Source organism: Mercenaria mercenaria, chromosome 2 (assembly GCF_021730395.1).
Source record: "Mercenaria mercenaria strain notata chromosome 2, MADL_Memer_1, whole genome shotgun sequence".
Taxonomy (NCBI): Eukaryota; Metazoa; Mollusca; class Bivalvia; order Venerida; family Veneridae; genus Mercenaria; species Mercenaria mercenaria.
Window position 1 is genome coordinate 81656238 of NC_069362.1, and position 19870 is coordinate 81676107.

Here is a 19870-nt window from a genome sequence, read left to right on the forward strand (position 1 = left end):
TCTAGCTATTATGAATTCAGAGAAGAAGATTTTAAAAGTTTCTTTAATATAAGCCTTAAGTAAGTACATGTCATACACAGAGGCGTGGCCATTTTTCGACCTTTGGACAATAAGTTGGACAATTATGGTTAAAAGGCAAACTCTTATAATTTATACCAAATATAAAGGTCTAGAAAAAGATTTATAAAGTTCTGATAGCTTTAAAACTTTTTTTAAACCAAAAATACCATAAAGTTCAATAAACGGAACCACTTGAACAACATTGAAAAAGGGCTACCCATAGACCATTTATGTAAAGTTTCATCAAAATCCATTCTGTAGTTTTTGTTTAAAGAAATTGTTTATCAAAAGGAACCACGCCCGATGGCGGCCATGCTTTTTTACGAATCATAAAAAATTGAACATTATTTGTAGAAGGTCACAAAAGGACAATTTGTGTGAAATTATTTTAAAATCGGGCTAACAAATTTATACAAAGAAAATTTTCAATGTTTCTACAATATACATATACACACTGGTTATTCGGGTACCTACTCGTGTGAGCGATACCGTCCTCGTGTGATTAATGTACATGTTGGTGAACAGAAATTAAACACCTATAACACTTAATTATTCCGTATTTTACTGAAGATTTGAAAAGTTTTAGTATTAAATGTGTAAGATCATACCTTACTATATCTATTGTAAAAATATCTATCTCATATAATCTAAAATAACTGTGAAAAAATACATTTTTGCCGCGAAAATGAAGATATTTTAAGGCGATGGTATATATTTTCACGATTAATGAAATTAAAATTTTTGGGATTATATTGGGAATTTTTTGTTAGGAAAATGAAAAACATTATTCAAATTTATTAGCCATTGCTTTCATTTCACAAAAACTTGAAGCACAGAAAAATTTGATAGACTTTTTCGAAGACATGTGTAGAAAATAAGATACCTCTGACATGTACCAGGGTTACCATCCCGTTGTTTCTGTCAATCCAGCGGATATCGTCCTCGTTATTGAAATGAACATTACATTGACGCAGACCCCTTTTCTAAATTTTTAGCGATAAAATGCAATGACCAGCTAGGATAAAGATAAACTTTGGGTCTTTTATACTCTCCGGGGCAACTGGAAGCAGCCAAACCGAAGAAAAACTTCTCACATAATTTCTTCAGTTCGCTTTCAAGATCAATCAACATAGATACATTCTTAGGTGCATTTTCAGTTGAATATTGCGACTTTCCGTACGTTTTGTCTTGTTATGTTATTTAGGTTTTTAAATGGGGTACAAAATGTATGCAACAAAAAAAAAATTTAAAATTTGTTCAGAAATTCATGATTTTTGTGAAATATTTTATTGCGATCGACCCCTGTTTAGCTTCGTTTGATGAATAAAGCCAGAATTCGGGCGAATATGTGCTTCGTTTGATAGTCGAAAGAAGTCAGTAGTAAACAGATCCTTATTTCCCCCTTTTTTTGTGCGAAAATTCCGTAGAACAAATCATTAATCACAAACTTTTTACTGCTGGAATACATAGTGCCTAGATATGTAAAAGAGATGAGATATGTTTATACACTTCACATACAAGTTTTGCAGATCGAAACCGAAAGTAGGGTTTATTGTGCGGACAGGAGCATACACGCACCATTTTAGGGTACTGACCACAACTGACCGGCATTTTACTAGGAACTATATAGCTATTGAGCTCCCTCTTTATTTTTATCGTTACCTTTTTAAATTATGATAGAACTTTTATGAAAAATAGGTGTTGGAAAAAGGATGTTCTATTAAGGTAGGTAAAGAGGGCATGAAGTTTATAAGGTCTGCAGGTTTGTCGAACAATTCAAGCCTCGAGCAATTTGCTTATCATCCAACTGTTGAAAGCAGAGCTAAAATGGTGGGAAATGAAAAGAAAAAAAGAAAGCGACAAGAAATTTTGCTTGTTCTTAGTAACCATTTGTACATTATTTCAAAGTTATTACAGCTCGTCTGATACTTAAACTTTAACAAAATATCATCTTACCTGTCTTATAGTCTGTTGCTAATTCTGTATTGCAAATGGTGATTATGAACCTAAAGGCAGTAAGTATAAAAACAATCTGCTCTTATATTAAGCCATTGTAGATTACAAGAAAGCGTGATTCCTGTCAAATCGTAGGGTTTATGGAATAATTACTACAGCAGAACATTGTGGGAAAGTCTTTAAGGCTGTATATTATGCAAAATATGATAAAGCCAAATCTTGTGTAAAGAGTAGCCAAAGTCTATAAAATTTTCTTTATTACTCAACTGGTGTACGACAAGGTGAACATTTATCACCAATATTATTTTCATAATATGTCTAATTATTGTTCAGGACTAGTAGAATTATCAAACAATGTATAGGACCAGCTAAGTGATGATATTTCAGAATGTTTCTTCAAGCTATTTTTGTATGCAGATGATACAGTGTTATTTGCAGAATCTTAAAAATGATTTACAATCTCATTAAAGTATGTCAGAAAATTTAAATGATATTTGGAAACTTACAGTTAATTCAAATAAAACTAAGCTTGTTTTTTTTTTTCACGTGGAAATGTACAAAATAAGTCTACCTTTTATTATGATAATGCGGCATTTTAAGTAGTAGATGACTTCATTATCTAGGAATTAAATTTGACTACAATGGTAACTTCAATAAAATTAAGATATATTGGTTGACCAAGCTAGAAAGGCAATGTATGCCTTTTGAAAAGAAAATGAAAGGAAGTTGCAGCTTAGTATTAATTCACAGTTACATTCATTTGAGTCTTGGTTCAACCAATATTATTGTATGGATCAGAGGTATGGGGATTTGGTGATGTTAGCATTGTTAAACGTTTTCATTTAAATTTTCAAAAACATTACTGAAGGTTAAAAATGTCAACACCTTATATCATGTTTTTTGGTGAGTTTGGGGGTATACCAATAGATATTATAACTAGAAATCGAATATTGAACTACTGGTGTACAATTTATTAAATGGTAAACAAGAAAAAAATTAACTGTAAACTTTACAGGTTCATTTTATAGACTCCATCAGCAAAAATGTAAATTTATTGTTCTTGATTTCATATGTAAAAGAACTTTAGAACAACTTGAATCTGCTGAATTCGGGTTGAATCAGTCATACTTTCACCATGTTTTTTTCCGCAATATTTTTAAATTTTAGAATGTCCCTACATTGATTTGGACAGAGTAAAATATATACCAAATGACTTCAACTGTCAAATATAATGTCATTTCAACGTTATTTCAAAGTAATGATAGTACTCTTCTTTTTAAGTTTGCAAATTTTTTGTACAGAAAATACTTCAAATTTTTTAAGTAGGGATAGGTCCCTTTGTCCACTGGCAGTTATTTGCTGGCCAGTTTAAAACAATGTTTTCAACCTGGTTAATTCTAAATGTACACCCTTCTATCTTTTAGCTTACAAAATATGTGTATCAGATCTATTATGACCGTAAAACTACTGTTTTAAATTTTATGTATTTGTGTTTGTTTTTGTTAAATTTGTTGCTATTATAATGCCGATGCCGTATGGGCCTGGTTATAAATAAAATCTTGAAATCTTGAATCTCACAGATTTCCTCTCTAGACGTACATTTAACGTTTACAACCGCCGTGAGGAGTGTGTGAACCAACACTAAAAGAGAAGAATCTGATACCCCGACTTCCATATCTGCTTCTGTTTCTTCATTAGTCCCCTGTAAGAAAACTTATACAGTAGTGTTTTTTGCATGCACTTGTAAACAAGTCGCGTAATTAGCACTACCTTAATCAGAGGCGAATATTACAAAATACGATAAAAGGCAGATTTATGAAGCCGGAGCATCTCCTTAAACGAATGCATGCCTAGAGAGGGACCACTTTCCCTTTCAGGAAGAAAAAGAAGGCCTTAAGATAAGCACTTCTGCTCGGTTTGCGACAAATTTGGTCGTTTTGATAATGAGACTGAAGGGAAAAAACAGAAGAAAGCAAGATGATAAAAAAAGCGTAGAATAGATTTGTGGGTGTGAGGAAGATTTAATATATTGGGTGAAATACTGCTAACAACGGTCCACTCTCTTTCTTTATATCTTTACAGTTTAAAAATTCTAATCAAATAAATCTACTAAAGGTCGGGTTTCACATTTCCAGATCCTCAAAGCAGTTACCTTCAATTGCGTTTATTTAGTGTACCGTATGTGGAAGCAATCGCTGCGGGGAGTTTTATTAATGTTCATTGACATAACAGGACGGTACCCATGTGCAAACGGGTAGATATCTTTGTTTATTTTCATCCTCGTCAAGGTAACCATAAAAAACAGCAACAGGGTGCATATAATTGAAATTTTATCCAACAAAAAGAACTTGCAGGTACATGATCCAAACGTTTTGAGTTGAGTATGTATAGTTCTACCCAAAGGTGAGTGGCAAATTCAGTTATCTCACCTTTGAACAAAGAAAAAACGCCCTCCAAAACAATATACATAACTTCGCTACATTTCTTCAAATTTTATAGTCATATCAATATTATTGAGGACTGATATTTTCACCATGCGAATTAAATGCATTGCCTCGGACGAATCTGTCTTAAAATGTTCATCATTCTTAAATATGTGTCTACGTTGGCATTGTTTTTTATATACCCTAAACAACCAACATGTACATAAATCACACGAGGGCGGTATCGCTCACATGAGTAGGTACCCGAATAACCAGTGTGATATAGTGAAAAGTGACCACGCCCCCTGGCAGCCATGTTTTTTGACGAATCAAAATATTTTGAACTATCTTGGTAGAGGATCACACAATGATCATTTGTGTAAAATTATTTTAAAATCAGGCCAGCAGTTTTACAATTTTTTTTAATTTCTACTATATACATATAGGAAAAAATGACTACGCCCCCTGGCGGCCATGTTTTTAGACAAATCGGTATAACTCGAACAGTCTTGGTAGAGGGTGACACAAGGACTATTTGTGTGAAATTATTTTTAAATCGGACCAACCGTTTCGGAGGAGATGTCGTTTAAAGATTTTTTTTCTATTTTTAGCTCTTGTGGCTCCTGTGTGCCCCTGTGTGCAAATAAGCAGAACCGTTTGAATAACGTTGGTAGAGGACCACCCAAGTAACATCCAGGCCGAGTTTCATCAAAATCCATTCAGTGGTTTTGGAGATGTCGTTTACACATATTTGTTGGCGATGAACGACATGACACACACACGGACAGACGACGGACACAGCGTGACCACAATACCTCTCCATGAGCCCCTTGTGCTCAATGAGCTTTAAATCAGTAAAAACAAAAACATAAAGGACTTCACAGTAAAAGGAAGTCAAAAAAGGGTGCAGCAATTTAAAAAAATTTAAAAATTAAATCAGTAAAAATGTTAGAAAAAGTTTAAAATTCCCAAAATTTACTGTGATTCATTCCCGAAAAAAAAACTAGCAAGTTTCAAAACTATTTTTGGGGCAACTAGTCCAGCATAAAACAAAAACACGAATCAATTAAAAAAAAAAAATGTAAAAAACAACCATTTCGGGAGGGCTTATAATTTAAAGGACTAGTTCAAAACCAAACTTGTAGCCCTGGTGCCCATTCCTGTAAAGGGTTTTTTGTATTGCCTCCCCTGATTACATTACTAAAGAAAATTTTTTTTTCACAAATTTTTTTTTCCCTTATTTGTAAACCCCCAAAACAGAATGGTACTTTTCAAAATAGTAAAAACCTCCTAAAGTTTTTATTTATAAAAACCCCAAGGATCCAAATCAAAACATTGAGACGGGTTTAAAAATAAATTTTTTTTTGGTTTTTGAAATTCTTTACCTGACTAACAAACTAAACGGGGGTGGATGTCAAAAAGGAAATAAAGTTACAAACAAATTTAGAACCCCCTAACCAAAAAACACCCACTTGCAATCTTTTTTTTAATTTGGATAAAAAATTTATACATGATATTTTTTCACCAGCCAAGTAACTTTTTAACATCAATATTTCTTCATGTTTTTTTTTTAAAAAATGCGGGGCCTAGACAGAGAAAATGCCTCTATAGAAAAAGCTGAAAAAACAAAAACTTTGGTAGAAAACCAAACTAAACAAACATAAATTTTTTTAAAAAATTTTTAAAGATCATCAACTGTCACTGTCATCTATGCGTCTTCTTTTCTTCTGTCTCTTTTCTTCCTCTCTCTATCTTCCTCCAGCTCAGTGTCACTATTACTGTGTCTTCTTTTTTGGCTTTTCTTCCTTTTCACTTTTTTATTCTTTTTATGTCTAAAAATGAATATATCTGATTTCCACATGCTGAACATGAATGCTAAATTGTCATTTTGTGACTATTTCTTGGAAAATCTATCTATCAGGTGTAATGGATAAAGAAAGTTTTAACTGTTCTTCCACAAAAAAACCCAACTGTTCTCTGCCTAACAAAGATGCTAAAAAAACTTTTTATTCTAAAGATTCTTGTCTTTACCAAGCATCTAAATGCCTGTCAGATGATAAAGTGAATGGCGAACAGTGCAGACCATGATCAGACTGCATGGATGTGCAGGCTGATCTTGATCTGCACTGGTTGCAAAAGCAGAATCAGTGGTGTCCAGTATAGTAAGGGTTTAATGTTCCTTAAACACCAATGAGATGAATATGAAGAGAGGACTTATACATATAACATTCATCAAAATTAAAACTCAAATTACATGATGAATTTTCAGTTTTATTTAATTTTTTATTAAACCAAGTCCAAATTACTAAACAAATTAGACAGGAAAGTTTCCATAACTACAAACAAGAGGGTCATGATGATCCTGGATAGCTCACTTGGGTTGTATGAGCTACATTTTTCAAATATCAAACTGATTCCTACATAACTCATATAACAAGTGACTCTCAGGGGAGGGCCTCTTTTCACAACAGGGGCATAATTTGAACAATCTTGCTAGGCAATGAAACAAACAAAATATCAAAGGCCTAGGCTTTGAACTTTCAGACATTAAAGTTTAAGTCTATGTAAACCTTGGGACCCCAAGAACGGCGCCTTTTTTCACTCTAGGGGCATAATTGGAACAAATTTGGGAGTAGACCACTAGGAAATGCAACATTACAAATTTCAAAAGCCTAGGCATTTCAGTTTTAGGCAAGACTATTTTTAAAATTATTCTATATAAGTCTAAATAGAATATGTGACCCCTAGGGCGGGGTCATATTTGACCCTAGGGGGATAACTTGAAAAAAAAACTTGGTAGAGGACCATTAGAGGATGCTACATACCAAATATTAAAGTCCTAGGCCCTGTGGTTTTGGACAAAATGATTTTCAAAATTTTTCCCTATATAAGTCTATATTAACTATGCGACCCCCGGGTTGGGGCCATATTTGACCCTAGGGGGATAATTTGAATAATCTTGGTAGAAGACTATATGATGCTACATACCAAATATCAAAGCCCTAGGCCCTGTAGTTTAGGACAAGAAGATTTTTTTTCCCTTTCAGTTGCCAAGGCAACCAGAGTTCGTTATGTCCGTAGGTCAAGGTCACAGTCAAGTGACCCCTAAGTACTTGTGGTCATCAGGTAATTATAATAAGGCAGTGTAGGCAATATGATTAGATAATTTTTGAAATATGTTTTCTATATAACTTATATAAGTCATCCCAGGGTGGGGGGTGGCTCTTTTCACCCTAAGGGCGTGATTTGACCAAGTTATTAAAGAACCACTAGGCAATGCTATATATCAAATATCAAAGCCCTTGTAGTTTTGGACAAGAAGAAGTTTGAAGTATTTTCTTTTGGTAGCCATGGCAAGCAGAGTTCCTTGTGGAATTCAATTCTTTGAACAATCTTGAAAATGGGCCATCCAAGGATCATTCCTAAGTTTCATCAAAATTGAAATGCTGGTAAACCTTTGACTTCTAAGTGTGAACGTAACCTTGTAGCTAGGGTTCAGGGTCTTGCGCACGACATGTTGTCTCATTATGGTAAACATTTGTGTATATTTGAAAATCCCTTCATGGAGTTATGGAACGGACACAAAAAAAGACTATGATAACCTTTGACCTCTAATTGTGACACTGACCTTGGAGCTAGGAGTCAGGGTCTTGCGCATGACACGCAGTCACATTATGGTTAAGATTAATGCCAAGTTATAGCCCGTACAAGAATTTACCGGACGCACATTCAGATGGACGGACAGTGTGATTTTAATATACCAACCTTTTGGGGCATAATAACAGTTATTATAAATACTACACTCTTTTTTTGCACTGGTAGTAAATGTTAATTTCCACAGAATAGCTGTTTATGTTTTCGGCACCTGTAATACAATCTTGTACGCAAAAGCACATCTTTGACTTTAATAACCTTCAACATTTTCAGCCGACCTGTGGTTTTCCACTCTTTCTATCCTGGGTCTTGAAACATAGGTTCACGCTTGTAAACCCAAGTTCACGGTCGTAAACATAGGTTTAAGTTTGTAAGCTATGGTTTACGAGCGTGAACCGTGCATGGTTCATAGGTTCACATTCATAAACTAGGTTCACGCTCAATCGAGAAACCTAGTTTAGTGAACGTTAACATGGGTTAAAGCGCATAAACTGGTTAACGTCCGTTATCACACGTTTTTGCTAGGTTAGTATTAGATTATTCTAGTTTTTCGACCAAGAACGTAATTATTGGATAATTGCTTTGCCGTGAACCATAGTTTACGGACATGAACCTATGTTTACGAGCATGAACCTATGTTTACGGCCGTGAAATCAGGTTTACGAGGAATAACCATAGTTTACAAATGTAAAACCTAGGTTTACGTTCGATAAACTAGGTTTCTCGAATAAAACTATGAATTTTTGTCGTTATCCTATGTTGACGAGCGTGAACCTATGTTAACGGTCGTAAACCCATGTCCACGGTCGTAAACTCAAGCTCACGGATAACGACCGAAATTCATAGTTCAATAGAGAAACCTAGTTTATCAAACGTAAACATATGTTTACGAGCGTGAACTATGGTTTACGACATTATCCTATGTTTTCGCTTGAAAATAAAGGTTAGTATTCGAAAAACCTGGTATTAATTTATCGATCGTTAATCCTAGTCTTTCGATCGTGAACCTGGGTTCAGATTATAATTAGACAATTGGCGTGCCATATCTGTAAATAATCAAAAACACTTTCTTGAATTTTGTTATTTCTGTTATTCTTACCAATTTTGAGAAAGATCCTGTCCACCAGCAGCTTCACCTGCATGAAAGAAGTCAAGATATCATTGACTGACTTGGCTAAATTCTTTTAAATAACTGAGTCTAGGAACTACAAAATAGTACTGGCAGTACAATGACAGCTGTATAGGAATGAATTTCTAAAAGGTTTTTCAAATTAGTTTGCCAGTTTTGGACCGATTTTTGACTTTACAGACTGATTCGTGAAGTGAAAGAAAAACGAAAAAAAAAAATCAGTCACGTAAAAATGCAGAAAAAGTATAAATTTTGGTCTGAAATCTCAATACACGATCACCTGCTAAGCAGGAAATTGTTGGTACCCTCACGTGTCAAACCGTCATTTACAAGTATATTCAATACTCAGCGTGACACAACAGTGCTCGCGGAGCACATTTTTTGATGTTTGCAGGCAGTGGTTAGATTTATACGCAGATGTCCTTCTTGTTAGAAATAAGAGCTAAACGATCATTAGCCGACAGATTGTTTTATTTCAAAAGGCTATGTTTGAAGAAATTTAAGAATGGTCATTATGCATTAAAGTCTCACACATCACACAGAAAAGTGATATCAATAACTTTTATAATTACTTGATTTGTAAAAATTACATGATTCATTTGGCAGTCCAGTTGAAACAAGTACAGAAAATCGGTTGCCGGCTGTACAAAAAGAAAAGGACTGGTATACTCGAATGATGAGGTTATATTGCAGTTATTCGGTCAAAAATGTTCTTCCTTGGTGTAATCGAAAGAAGTTTCTAATTATTCCATTTTTTCGCACCTTTGCGCATAAATCAGGGACCAAATGGGCATTATTTCACTCGTGGAATGAATTTTACATAAAATAGGACACTTTTCATGCTAATATTTGAATGTTTTCGAGTCGTTTACTTGCAAACGAAAGTAGGGTTTATTCTGTGGATCGCTTTCTAAAATGCCGCAAAATCTATGGGAGTACCGACTTCAGCTGACTTGCATTTCACTGCATACTATTGAACACCCCATTTTCTTTTTCTTTTTTAAAGCAAATATATGGATATATATCTTCTGGAAAATATGTCTACGACGGAGTGAAAATCTAAAATCTGTGACAAAATTGTTCTGAAGTAGCTGAATTTTATATGAAACTAGATCTGTCACAGGAGTGACTCATACCCCCACCATACGGTCTTGTCACAGAAGAATGGCAACCATAAGGAATCTTAAAAATACTTTGGAGTACTTCATCCTGGGCTTCCACATATAAGTAATACTAATATAATACTAGTATAGTAATACTAGTAAATATATTAAATCTCTAATATTAGAGATACACTGAAAGTGAATACAAAAAAGTGTCTAACCGACCCATGTTACGACGGAAAAATGTTTTTATTTTTTACATAGAACTTATGATAAAAAAGTTAGAAAAATACCTAAAATATTGAAAATCTAAAAATAGGATTTCTAAAAATAGACTAATTCCTGGAATTTAAGGGGAAGAAACTCAGTACAAAGGTTAAAAAAAGGTTACTTCCCTTTGGCTCTAAGCCAATCAGAATGAGATATAGTGAAAATACATCAAAATTAACCTTAAATTCTAGGTAAAAGGGGACACAATTCAAGAAAAATAGTGTCAGAGTTATGCACCTTGTGTCACATGATGTGGGTGATGAGGTGGAACATCTATTTTAAGTCTGAATCAAATCCATTCAGTAGTAATTGAGATATAGTGAAAATACATCAAAATTAACCTTAAATTCTAAGTAAAAAGGGGCATAATTCATGAAAAATTGGTGTCAGAGTTATGCACCTTGTGTCACATGATGTGGGTGATGAGGTGGAACATCTATTTTAAGTTTGAATCAAATCCATTTTGTAATAATTGAGATATAGTGAAAATACATCAAAATCAACCTTAAATTTAAAGTAAAAGGGGACATAATTCATAAAAAATTTATGTCAGAGTTAAGCATCTTATGTCACATCATCTGGGTGATGAGGTGGAACAACTATTTTAAGTTTGAATCAAATCCATTTAGTAATAACTGAGATATAGTGAAAATACAACAAAATTAACCTTAAATTCTAAGTAAAAGGGGACAAAATTCATGAAAAGTTGGTGTAAGAGTTATGCACCTTGTGTCACATGACGTGGGCACATGATGTGGGTGATGAGGTGGAACATCTATTTTAAGTTTGAATCAAATCCATTCAGTAGTAACTGAGATAAAGTGAAAATACATCAAAATCAACCTTACATTCTAAGTAAAAAGGGGCATAATTCATAAAAAAATGGTGTCAGAGTTATGCACCTTATGTCACATGATGTGGGTGATGAGGTGGAACATCTATTTTAAGTTTGAATCAAATCCATTTAGTAATAACTGAGATATAGTGAAAATACAACAAAATTAACCTTAAATTCTAAGTAAAAGGGGACATAATTCATGAAAACTTGGTGTCAAGAGTTATGCACCTTGTGTCACATGATGTGGGTGATAAGGTGGAACATGTATTTTAAGTCTGAATCAAATCCATTTTGTAATAACTGAGATAATAGATTTTGGGACGCGACGGGACGCGACGGGACTGGACGCGACAAAACTGACTCCTATATACCCCCCTCAAACATGTTTGGTGGGGGTATAACAAAGAACAATTTTTATATTGGTATATGGCCTATAAAGAAGACCTGAGTGGTGGACCGGCCAGTTTATCAAATCAGTCTTAAAAATCGTTTCAAAATGAAATTTGTTTAGATCAGAAGAGAACATATAAAACGTAGTTGCATGCTTATTGAAATAAAATGCCAGTGAAATGAAATATTCGTGGCCAACCCACGAGACCTTTTGGTACCATACACATGCCGGGAAATTCGACCTTAGCGTTCACATACTATAATGTACACATTAGGTTCGCAGCAGAGTATTCTAAAAATACTGACAATGTTTGGCAGAGACTATGACATGTATATATTATTTGTCATAGTAGGTTAGAATATATAGCATAAAGTATATGAAATATTCTATAAGTAGGTGATTACATACTGAGTTATTTGAACAAGTTTGCATTATCTAAAACTTGTATAAAGCCCTGACCCTTGCCATGTTAGATTTCTTTAAAGAAATTGTCTGTCCTTCAATTCGAACAGTACTATGGAGAGATAAAAAGGTGTTTACCAAAAAAATACTGACAACAGCGCAGATCTTGATCAGACTGCACTGCTGTGCAGGCTAATCAAGATCTACACTGGTCTCAATGACAGAAACCAATTGTGTTAAACAAAACAAGGGTCAAAGCAATACCATAGTATAATAAGTACTATTGAGCTTAATGAAGGGAAATAATTCCTACAAGCACAATAAGCTAATAACACAGTTATTCATCTTTCTTGTTTGTAACACCTACTTCTTATAACCTTAATAAACAACAAAAAATATTTTGTTGTTTATTAAAATACACTAAAATATGACTTATTAGTTATCACACTGCTTCAAACAATAAAATCTGTAAGTTCCTAATGAAGTCAGCTGCTGGAAGTACCTTTATATTAAAACACTGGTCAGGAGACAGCAAGTTTCAAGTCAAATGTTACATCCCCTAAGTAAGAATACAAGGAAATAACTACATCAAATGAAAATGATTATATGTAATTATGTGCAAGAATTGTTCTGCCAAAATGTACAGAAATTGAAATATTTAAAAAAAAAGTAAGTTTAAAAGTACAGTTGATGTTGTGCAGGAATTGTTCTGCCAATATCATAATATCATCTCAGGAATGAAAAAGTGAACAACCATTTGTTGTGCAAGAATTGTTCTGCCGACAGAAAGGACAGAATATTAGATAGATATTGGTAGAAATAATGGCTACACTATAAGTAGAAATATGTGGGGACAGATAGTGACTACACTATGATATGTGAGTGACTATCTCTAGATGATGATAAATTGTGATAAGGAAGTGACATCTGAAATGGTGGAAATTAATGTAAATATGTGCTTAGGAGTACCCAAGTACAGCTGATTTTGGGCAGGAATTGTTCTGCCAATATCAAAATATTATCTCAAGAAGAAATAAAATAATGAACAACCATCTGTTGTACAGGAATTGTTCTGCCGACAGAAAGGGGAAAAATAGATAGATATTGGTGACTATCTCTACATGGTGATACCAATGATAAGAACGTGACTTATCTTAAAATTGTGGAAAATAGTGTAAACTAGACTTGTCACAGGATTGACTTATACCCCACCATACGGTCTTGTCACAGAAGAATGGCAACCATCAACCATAAGAATTTTCAAAAACACCTAGAATAATACAAAACGTAAAAAATTCTTAATACTTAAAACAAAATTTTACTTGTCTTTAAAGTACTTCATCCTGGGCTTCCTTGGCACATATAAGTAATACTGGTATATGTGCCCAGGATAGGGGATGAGGTAAATATAAAAATCTCTAATATGAGATACACTAACAATGAATAAAGGGTCTTACCGACGCATGTTACAACAAATTAATGTTTTTATTTTTTACACAGGACTAATTAAAACAAGCAAATTAGATGAATTGGTATCCCCCGCCGAAAGGGTTTGTGGTGAGGAATGGCAAAAAAATATATCCGGAAAAAAGTTAATGTTAATAAGAAGCAATTAATTTCATTAGTCAAAATCAATTTAACAGAAAACAAATGTTTAATTAAAGAGTACATAATAAATGTATGATACTTTGATCCTGACTAAAGAATTTATTTTGAATGGGATATGCTTACTGTAATAAGCTTAGCTTTTAAAATTAAATGCAGTTAATTGAAATGTGAGCTTGAAGTTTAACTGGAACAAAATATTGTCTTTGAGTGGTTTGGCACCGGGTGTTGCTGTTTAACATGTACATTTGTACATAAAAGAACAGATGTCATTAAGAGAACACAGGTAAGATATCTTGAACATGGCTGAGGGCAAGGTTTGTGCAGTCACAACTTAACATGTTGAAGGTTTGAACATTTAAAAAAAAATATATATACATATATGTATATATTTATTTTTTTAGGGGGTAGGGGTGCAGGGGAACGGGAGAGGAAACAAAATTTCACATGTTGAGATTATAAATATTGACTGAAAATTAAAAATGAAAAAAAAAAAAGGGTAAAAGGGTGAAGTTGGGGGGTGGGGGGCAGGGCAGAGGATGCATGATCAGTGGTGGGCATGACTGGGTAGAGAAGTGAGGTGGGGGAATGGTACAACTTGGAAGGTTTGAAAAAAATCTAAAATAAGAAATGAAAAAAAATAAATATTTTTTTTTGTGGGGAGGGAAGGGGGGTTGGGAGGGGGAGGGGTGTGACCAAGGCAAGTGGGTGACCAGGTGTGGGTGCACAACTTCACATGTTTATAATAAATGTTCACATAAAAGAATGAAAGAAAATTAATGAAATTCTGCCAAATGGTAAGTTTGTTATGTACAAATATGTGGATTTTTAGACAATTAAAGGGCAATAACTCTGAAGTTAAAAAAGAAATCCATACAAAATTGTCTGTGCACAACCACATTATAGTGCTCTAAATTCTGTTAAAGTTTCATAGTTCAAAGTCAAATATATCAAAAGTTATGATGCAGAAATTGCCATATCTATAGATCTATAGTACCCTATATAGTTAACACTAGAAACTTCTAAGGGCCATAACTCTGGTGTTACTTGGGCAATCTGTCTGAAACTTGATGGGCCCCATAACCTCATAGTGGTGAACATGTATATAAAGTTTGTTTAAAAAAATCTAAAATAAGGAATGATTTTTTTTTGGGGGGGGGGGGGGGGGGGGGGGATGTGATCAAGGTAAGGGGGTGACCAGGTGTGGGTACACAACTTCACATGTTTACAATAAATGTTCATGGAAAAGAATGAAAGAAATTTAATGAAATTCTACCAAATGGTAAGTTTGTTATGTACAAATATCTGGATTTTTATACAATTAAAGGGCAATAACTCTTAATTTACATATAAATCCAAATGAAAATGTGTGTACACAACCACATTATGGTGATCTAAATTCTGTTTAAGTTTCATAGTTCTAGGTCAAACATATCAAAAGTTATGATGCAGAAATTACATATTTATAGTACCCTATACAGTTAACACTAGAAACTTCTATGGGCCATAACTCTGGTGTTACTTGGGCAATCTGACTGAAACTTGACGGGCCACAAGAACTCATAGTGGTGAACATGTATATGAAGTTTTAAATAAATATTCCCAACCATTTCCTAGATATGGCTCTGGACGGACGGACGGAAGGAAAGACGGAAGGACGGAAGGAAAGACGGACGGACGGACAACGCCAAAACTATATCCCTCCGACTTTCGTCGGGGGATAACAAGAGCTGTCTCCATAGGAGGACACATGCCCCCGATGGCACTTTGAATGAATAGTTATGGCCGATATTAGAGTTTAGGACCTTTGACCTATGGACCTGGGTCTTGCGCGCGACAAGTCGTCTTACTGTGCCACACATTCATGCGTAGTTATTTTAAAATCCATGCATGAATGACAAAGATATGGACCGGACATGCCCATCATTGCACTATCATGAAATATGACCTTTAACGTCTAAGTGTGACCTTGACTTTTGAGCTACGGACCTGGGTCTTGCGCGCGACACGTCGTCTTACTGTGGTACACATTCATGCCCAATAATTTTAAAATCCATGCATGAATGACAAAGATATGGACCGGACACGCCCATCAATGCACTATCATGAAATATGACCTTGACCTTTGAGCTACGGACCTGGGTCTTGCAAGTGACACGTCGTCTTACTGTGGTACACATTCATGCCAAGTTATTTGAAAATCCATTCATGGATGACAAAGATATGGACCGGACACGAAAATTGCGGACAGACGGTTCAGAAACTATATGCCTCCCTTCGGGGGCATAAAAAGTTAGAAAAATACCTAAAACATTGAAAATCTAAAAATAGAATTTCTAAAAATAGGCTCATTCATGGAATTTAAGGGTAAGTAACTCAGTACAAAAGTTTAAACTAGAATGTGTCTGTAGGACACAGGGTGTGCCCCTCACTGGTACATTTGTCACAAATAAAGGGTAATAATTCAAATGTTTGTAGTCTTAATGGGGTATAGCCTAAAAAATATATGAAAAGGATTCATTATTCTCTACCATATACTTTTTGAGCTATGAGCATCACAAACAAAAATCCAATATTTTGGCTATTTCAAGGGCAATAACTCTGTAATAAACACTAAAATTCTCAAGAAGAATGCCAAGTGTGCAAGGTCACATTATGATAAAGACTCAAGCAAGGTTTCGTGAATTTACATTAAATACGTTCTGAGTGAGGCACATAATTAGGTAAAAATGTGCATTTTTTACTATTTCAGGGGCCATAACTCTGGAAATAGGGGCAGCCCCAGATGAAAAATAGAAGGTGTGCAAGTTTATATCATGATTAAGACTCATGCAAGGTTTTATCAATTTATATCAAATACTTTTTGAGCTAGACATGTCACAAGGTGAAATGTGCATTTTTGTGTATTTCAAGGGCCATTACTCTAGAAATAGCGCGCAGACCCAGATTAAAAATAAAAGATGCGCAAGTTCATATCATGATAAAGACTCATGCAAGGTTTTATGATTCTATATCAAATACTTTTTGAGCTAGGCATGTCACAGGGTGAAAATGTACATTTTTGACTATTTAAGGAGCCATAACTCTAAAAATAGGGAGCGGAGGAAGACAAAAAAAAGGTGCGTAAGTAGTATCATGATAAAGACTCATGCAAGGTTTCATCCATTTATATCAAATATTTTTAGCTAGGGGTGTCACAAGGTAAAAATGTGCATTTTTGACTATTTCAGGGGCCCTAACTCTACAAATAGGGGGCGGACCCAGATGAAAAATAAAAGGTGCGCAAATTCATATCATGATTAAGTGCGCAAATTCATATCATGATTAAGACTCTTGCAAGGTTTCATGAATCTATATCAAATACTTTTTGAGCTAGGCGTGTCACAAGGTGAAAATGTGCATTTTTGACTATTTCAGGGGCCATAACTCTAAAATTAGGGGGCAGAGCCAAACGAAAAATAGAAGGTACGCAAGTTCATATCATGATAGACTCATGCAAGGTTTCATCAATTTATATCAAATACATTTTAGCTAGGCGCGTCATGAACTTCGGACCGATGCACAGACGGATGGACGGACGCACAGACAAGAGCAATCTATATGCCCCCACCACTCATGGGGGGCACAAAAATGTTATTTCCCTTTGGCTCTAAGCCAATCAGAACGAGATATAGTGAAAATGCATCAAAATCAGTCTTAAATTCTAAGTAAAATGGGGCATAATTCATGAAAAATTGGTGTCAGAGTTATGTACCTTGTGTCACATGATGTAGGTGATAAGGTGGAACATCTATTTTAAGTTTGAATCAAATTCATTCAGTAATAAGTGAGATATAGTGAAAATGCATCAAAATTACCTTAAATTCTAATTAAAGGGGGCATAATTCATGAAAATTTGGTGTCGGAGTTATGCACCTTGTGTCAAATGATGTGGGTGAGAATGTGGAACATCTATTTTAAGTCTGAATCAAATTCATATAGTAATAACTGAGATATAGTGAAAATGCATTAAAATTAACCTAAATTTCTAATTAAAAGGAGGCATAATTCATGAAAAAATTGGTGTCAGAGTTATGCACCTTGTGTCACATGATGTGAGTGATTAGGTGATATATCTATTTTAAGTTTGAATCAAATCCATATAGTAGTAACTGAGATAATAGATTTCGGGACGCGACGCGACGGGACAAAACTGACTCCTTTATAGCTCTTCCCCCACCCCCAAACATGTTTGGTGGGGGTATAATAAGTGCTCAAGAGGCTTGTCATTTAAAAGATCAGAAAAAATGAGAAACTAGAAAATGCTTTTGTAAAAAAGCGCATGTCTCCCCCAATGCAAAGTCCTATAGGCAAGAAGTCAATAGGGGTCAGGAGCGAAAGTCAAAGAGACACTGATGGCTGGCTGCAATAGGGATCATCTACTTGGCATGTCCAGTCATCCCGCTAAATTTCACACTCTTGGCCTAGTGGTTCTCAAGTCACTTTTCAGGCTCCTGTGACCTTGACCTTTGATCAAGTGACCTCAAAATAAATAGGGGTCATCTACTCTGCATGTCCAATCATCCTATTAAGTTTCAACATTGTAGGTCAAGTGGTTCTCAAGTTATTTCCAAAAAATGATTTTACATGAACAGGCCACTGTGACCTTGACCTTTAATAGACTGACCCCAAAATCAATAGGGGTCATCTACTCTGCATGCTCAATCATCCTATGAAGTTTCAACATTCTGGGTCAAGTGGTTCTCAAGTTATTGATCGAAACTGGTTATCAATGTTCAGGCCTCTGTGACCTTGACCTTTAACGGAGTGACCCCAAAAACAATAGGGGTCATTTACTCTGCATGAACAATCATCCTATGAAGTTTCAACATTCTGGGTCGAGAGGTTCTCAAGTTATTGATTGGAAATGGTTTTCCATGTTCAGGCCCCTGTGGCCTTGACCTTTAACAAAGTGACCCTAAAATCGTTAGGGATCATCTACTCTGCATGACCAATCATCCTATGAAGTTTCATCATTCTGGGTCAAGTGGTTCTCAAATTACTGACCGGAAATGGTTTTCAATGTTCAGGCCCCTGTGACCTTGACCTTTCATAGTGTGACCCCAAAATTGTTAGGGGTCATCTACTCTGCATGACCAATCATCCTATTAAGTTTCAACATTCTGGGTCAAGTGGTTCTCAAGTTACTGACCGGAAATGGTTTTCAATGTTCAGGCCCCTGTGACCTTGACCTTTAATGTAGTGACCCCAAAATCGATAGGGGTCATCTACTTTGCATGTTCAATCATCCTATTAAGTTTCAACATTCTGGGTCAAGTGGTTCTCTAGTTATTGATCGGAAATGGTTTTCAATGTTCAGGCCCCTGTGACCTTGACCTTTGATGGAGTGACCCCAAAATCAATAGGGGTCATCTACTCTTCATGGCCAATCATCCTATGAAGTTTCAACATTCTTGGTCAAGTGGTTCTCTAGTTATTGATCGGAAATGGTTTTCAATGTTCAGGCCCCTGTGACCTTGACCTTTGACGGAGTGACCCCAAAATTAAAAGGGGTCATCTACTCTTCATGGCCAATCATCCTATAAAGTTTCAACATTCTGGGTCAAGTGGTTCTCTAGTTATTGATCGGAAATGGTTTTCAATGTTCAGGCCCCTGTGACCTTGACCTTTGACGGAGTGACCCCAAAAACAAAAGGGGTTGTCTACTCCAGCAGCCCTACAATCCTATGAAGTTTGAAGGTTCTATGTCAAATGGTTCTCTAGTTATTGATCGGAAATGGTTTTCAATGTTCAGGCCCCTGTGACCTTGACCTTTGACGGAGTGACCCCAAAATCAATAGGGGTCATCTACTCTTCATGGCCAATCATCCTATGAAGTTTCAACATTCTGGGTCAAGTGGTTCTCTAGTTATTGATCGGAAATGGTTTTCAATGTTCAGGCCCCTGTGACCTTGACCTTTGACGGAGTGACCCCAAAAACAATAGGGGTCGTCTACTCCAGCAGCCCTACAATCCTATGAAGTTTGAAGGTTCTAGGTC

General features: G+C 35.2%; 1 protein-coding gene across 2 annotated transcripts in view; it reads right to left on the reverse strand.

Annotated features, from left to right (window-relative positions):
* Nucleotides 1-6135: 6135 nt before the first annotated feature.
* Nucleotides 6136-19870, reverse strand: part of LOC123564425 (uncharacterized) — a 93941-nt gene continuing 80206 nt past the window's right edge. For both annotated transcript variants that reach the window (XM_053537054.1, XM_045358001.2), the window contains 2 exons: nucleotides 9193-9229; nucleotides 6136-6271 (listed from right to left, as the gene is read on the reverse strand). The gene's annotated coding sequence lies outside the window, so the exon portion shown is untranslated. The remainder of the gene's footprint in view (nucleotides 6272-9192; nucleotides 9230-19870) is intronic.